This window comes from Dipodomys merriami, unplaced genomic scaffold (genome assembly GCF_024711535.1).
Source record: "Dipodomys merriami isolate MVZ:Mamm:240054 unplaced genomic scaffold, mDipMer1.0.p SCAF_3, whole genome shotgun sequence".
Classification (NCBI taxonomy): domain Eukaryota; kingdom Metazoa; phylum Chordata; class Mammalia; order Rodentia; family Heteromyidae; genus Dipodomys; species Dipodomys merriami.
In genome coordinates this window covers 35,740,852-35,746,851 of record NW_027204492.1, presented here as the reverse complement: position 1 = coordinate 35,746,851, position 6,000 = coordinate 35,740,852, and positions in this window count along the sequence as shown.

The following is a 6,000-nucleotide window of genomic DNA, read 5'->3' as shown; positions in this document are numbered from 1 at the left end:
AATGTCTTTGTATGTCCCTCCCCCACAGTGTAACCCCTGTTTTCACTGTATTTGATGTTGGCATAATTTGGGTAGGGGAAGGGAAAAAACAAATTGTTTAAGTAGGGATACAGGTGGACCCATTGCAAAAATGAAATGTACAAGACATTATGTTGAAAAACTAACTTTACAACTGTGTTTTTGTCTATTACATTCCTATCTATTCTAAAATATCACCTTCTTAGAGATACCTTCTCTGGTCATAACCCTATAGCCCTACATAAATGTGCTTGCACCACTGCCTACACTTGTACTTAACATTTTTTTCTATTTTTGTAAATTAAAGCCATTTTCCCCACTAGATTCTACATTCCTGGGAGACATGGGTAGTTTATGTATTTATTGTTTAACAACACTAATCCAAGTTTTACTATCAGGCAATTTCTCAGCAGTTTATAAATACTATCTTATTTATTTCTAGTTGTGGTTCCATACAGCATGATTATTGTCATGTGTATGGAAGGTACTGAGATACAGAGCAGAGTATCTTTGTCCAGCCCACCAAATTAACAAGAGACAGGGCCAAGATTCAAACTCTGGGAGTCTGGTTTCAGAGTCCATATGCTCAACGATTATGCTATGTTGCTTTGCTTGCCATTAGGTCCTCAGCACTTACCACAGCCTGACATAAAAATATTTATTGAATGAATTATGGATCTGGCCATTTGTAACTCTAAAAGAAATAAATTCAAAATAATCTCATAATCTCACATTAGTCTGTAACTCATATTCATTATGTCTCACATATGAGAAGATAATTATAACCCTCTGTGTAATTATTTTGATATTCTTCATTTTATGTGTTATTTTTAACAGTACTGGAGTTGAAACTCAGATACTCATGTAGGATAGTCAGGTACTTTACTAATGAGCTATATCTCCAGCTCTTTTTAGCCCTTGTTATTTTGAAATACGATGTTGCTTAAATTTACCCATGCCTGTGTCTGGACAGCAACACTCCTCATTTACACTTCCCACTGTATCTGGCATGATAGGCATATAGTACCACACTCAGCTTCTTCTGTTGAGGAGTCTGTTGTTTGGGCTGGCCTAGAACAATGATCTCAGCATTCCAAGTAGCAGGAATGACAGGCTCTGGTCACTTTGACTAGCTGCCAATTCCTTCTGACTTAAGTTTGACTACTTTAAATTTTTATTTAGTGAATTATTGTAGAAATGCTTGAAACCAATGAGCTAAAAACACATTTTACTGTATATGTTATATACAGTACTGGTGTTTTCTAATAGACTCAACACTTTTGAAAACAGCAGATGAAAATTTAGCCAACTATGGTCCATAGACCAAATTGAACTTTGGTAAATAAGTCTTTATTGGAACATAACCACATCCATTTGTTTATATATTGCCTATCTTTGCTTTTATATTGCCATGACAGAAGTGATTGCTTATGACAGAATGCATGACCCATAAAATTTACAATATTTATTATCTGGCCTTTACAGATAAGATAATCACTGCCTGCTTTACAATAAATTGCAACACATATGTGGAAACCTGGAAAATAGAAGGCAGAAAGTGAATTCCCTATTTTTTTTACATTTTTTGGATTGAATGAGGCATCTAGTATGGATAGAAAGTTAGTAGTCTCCTTGGCCTGAAGTGCCAGAGGACATAGTTCTGGGCAACTACAGAGGCTCAGCAGTGTGGATATAATTCCATAGAGGACAAACTTCAAGGAGTGGACCATAAATCTGACCATGAAATTTTTTTTTAATTTTTTTAATTGTGAAAATACTGTACAGAGGGGTTACAATTACATGGGCAAGATAATGAATACATTTCTTATCAAGCATTGTTGCTTCCTCCTTTGTTTCCCCTTTCATCCCTTGCCATCCCCCCCCCCCCCCAAAGTTGTAAAGTTCTTTTTTCGGCATAACGTCTTGTACATCTCCTTGTTGCAATGGGTCCACCTGTATACCTATTTAAACAATTTTTTTTGCCCTTCCCCTCCACAAATTATACCAACATCAAGTACAGTGAGAGCAGGGGTTGTACCATGGGGGGAGAGTCATACAAAGCAACAAAGAAATCATCTTATAAATATGTTAGAAACAATCGCAAGAAAGAAAAAACATTTGAATACTTATCTTGGAGTTCATTTCACCTAACATCAATTTATCTGACCTTTTCTGCTTGACTCAGACATATACTAGTTATTGCAAATAAGGGAAACTGTGGGACCTATGTTTCTTTGGGCCTGGCTTACTTCACTTAATATAATTTTTTCCAAGTCTTTCCATTTCCTAACAAATGGGGCAATGCCATTCTTTCTGTGGAGGCATAGAATTCCATTGTGTATATATACCACATTTTCTTGATGCATTCATCTACTGAGAGACATCTGGCTTGGTTCTATATCTTAGCTGTGGTAAATAATGCTGCAATAAACATAGATGCGCTGGTAGCTTTAGTGTGGTCTTGTTTGTGATCATTTGGGTAAATGTCCAAAGGTGGGATTGCTGGGTCATAGGGGAGCTCTATGTGGAGTCTTTTGAGAAACCTCCATACTACTTTCTAAAGTGACTATGAACTTTGTATGTACAAGGTACATGTAAGGCAACTGAGCTCAATAATCAGAGTTGACAGATTGAGTCCAATCAAATTAATTTACTGCTAAAAGAAAAATTTCAATGCCCTTCAGAGGCCTACGTGAGAATTTCAGAGCCTCTATAACTAGTTACATTTCTGGACATATGAAGAACCAGGGGGGAAATTATAGTCTGCATGCTGAAATCTTTCTCAAATTCATAGATGAAGTTTGGTCTCCATTGTGATGGTATCTGGAGGTTGATCCTTATGGAAGTAACTAATCATGAGTATAGTGTTATTAGTATGCTAAGAGAGCTCAACATGTGAATACACAGCTGAAAGATATTATTTATGATCCAGAATGTAGGCATTCACCAGACCCTGAAAATTTCAACAACTTAAACTTCAGCTTCTTAATCTCCAGAACTGTGAGAATCAAATTTCTTTTGTTTATAAGCTGTCTTCGTAGTAGTTTAAGGTGACTAAGACAATGAACAGAAAATACAAAGCATCTATTACAACACTATGTTTACTGAAAAATATGTTTATAATCAATGAAATGATAGCAAATATCAGCATTAAAGGGGAATTTTTTGCATTTTATTAGCATATAGTAGTTGTACAAGGGCCTTTCATTATGACATTCCCATACATGCACACAATGTACCCCAATCAAACTTACCCTCCTCCGTTTCCTTCCTCTCTCCCTTCTTAAAACAATTTTAACATAGTTCAACATTATGTTTTCATACATGCATACAAAGTACCACATTTGCCATCCCTGTTCGCCTTCCTCCTACCTGCTGGTATCCATCCCCCACAGCACCTGTTTTACTTTCTTGTCATTTTTTTGTGTGATCATTAATTGTACAAGGGAGATTTGCCATGGTATTTCCAATGTGCATATATTATATTTTAATTGAATTGGACCTCTCTCATGTTCTCTCTTTTTAAACAGAAAAAAATGGACATTTAGAATTCAAGAATACTACATGTGAAATAAAGACAGAGTGGATAGGCTTAATAGCAGAGTAGATATGACAGAAGAAAGAATCAGTAAATTAGAAGATAAAACAATAAAAATGATCACACATAAAGGACAGATAGAGATAAGGTTGAAAGATCTGTACAAAGTATAAAGAGTCTGCAAGATAATAACTTAATTTTTTAAATATGAGTGTGATTAGAGTTTTAAAAAGAGAAAAATGGGTGGAAAATATTGAGGTTATAATGGCTAAAATCACCCAAAATTTGGTGAAAGAAGCTCAATAAACCCTAAGTAGGTTAAATCTGAAGAAACCTATGCACAGATACATCAGAGTTATTTCTGAAAACCAAGGACTACATCTTAAGTTGGACAGAAAATGATACAAGAGGGAAAATGGAATTTTCAAAAATGAAGAAAGAGCAACAAACCAGGTACTTGTAACTTCTGTCTATAACGTAGCTACTCAGGAAGCCTAGACCTGAGGACTGGGGTTCAAATCTAGCTTGGGCAGAAAAGTGACTAAGGCTCCATCTCTAATCAGAGAGTACAAAGCTTTGTGTTCAACCCCAGTATTGGCACACACATTAAAAAAGTAGGAAAGAGAAAGACTTACAGAGCTCCCCTATGACCCAGTAATCCCACTTTTGGGCATTTACCCAAATGATCACAAACAAGGCCATACTAAAGCTACCAGAGCAACGATGTTTATTGCAGCATTATTTACCATAGCTAAGATATGGAACCAACCCAGATGCCCCTCAGTAGATGAATGGATCAAGAAAATGTGATATATATATATATATATATATATATATATATATATATATATATATATATATATATATATATATAAAAATTCTATGCCTCCATCAGAAAGAATGACACTGCCCCATTTGATAGGAAATGGAGACTTGGAAAAAATATTAAGCGAAGTAAGCCAGACCCAAAGAAACATAGGTCCCATGGTTTCCCTTATTTGCAATAACTAGTATATGTCTAGGACAAGCAAAAAAGGTCAAAAGCTATGTACCTATGACTATATAAAATGATGCTAAGTGAAATGAACCCCAAGATAGGGACACAAGTGATTTTATCTTTCTTGCTGTTGTTTGTAATGTATTTATAGTGTACTATGTGATTTTTTTGTTTCTTTTGTATGCTCTTCTCCCATGGTATACCCCCTGTTTTCACTATATTTGATTCTGGTGCCCTGCATCTTGTATATATATTTTTATAATTTGGAGAGGGGAAGTAAATAACAGAATCCTGAAATAAGGACACAGGTTGACCCATTGTAATCATGAGATGTACAAGACAATTGTACAATTTTTTTACAATTATTTAGGGGGAGGGAGGAATTGGGGAGGTGGGGGAGGGAAGGGTTATTAGGGGGAAAACAAAGGAGGAGGTAACAATGCTCGATAGGAAATGTACCCATTACCTTAATTACCTTACTCATATAACTGTAACCCCTATGTACAGTATTTTTACAATAAAAATATATACAAAAAAGAAATGTTAACTGAGTAAATAGAATAATTTTTCTTTTCAAGTTTTAAAAATATATTATAATGGTTGTAAACAAAAATATAGTATTAATGGGCTTCTTTTTACTACTCCTCCACATTTTATTAATATCATTTAGTAGTACAAGGAGGTTTTGTTTCTGTATATGAATATAATGCATCTTTGACCAGACTCACCTCCTTAATCACTCTCCCTCAGCCCCCTTCCCCTTCCCTAAACACTAATTTCAACAAATTTCACTGTGCCATTTTCACAAAATACATAAATATTTTGAACACTCATCTTCATTTACCATCTCTGCACACACATATATATGTATATGTACCTACATATACATACACATTTAATAGGCTCCATACAGGACCCTAAAGTGTAAAACCACTAGAAAAAGAGGAAAAGATTTTTTTACATCAGATTAAGCATTGACTTCTTGGGTATGACAACAAAAGCAAAGGTAACAAAAGTAAAAATAGATAAAAAGGGGTTGTAACAAACTGAGCAGTTCCCACACACAGAAAAATCGACATAGTGAAGAGATAACTCATAGAATAAGATAAAATTTTCTCATAGGATGCATCTAATAAGTAATTACTATCCACATATGGAACTCAAAACAACTCATTAGCAAGAAAATAGACTGATTTTAAAATGGGCAAAGAATCTGAAGAGGCATTTCTGAACAAAAACATACAAATGTTATATTAAAATGCTTACTGTCATTAATCAACAGGTAAATGCAAGTCAAAACTAAATTGTGCTATCATTTCACACCTGATAAAATGATTTAGATCAAAAAGACAAAAGTTAGCAAATGTTGGTTAGATATAGAGAAAATACAATCCCTGTCTTTGGGTGATGAAAATACAATTATTACAGCATGGTGGTTATTAAAAAT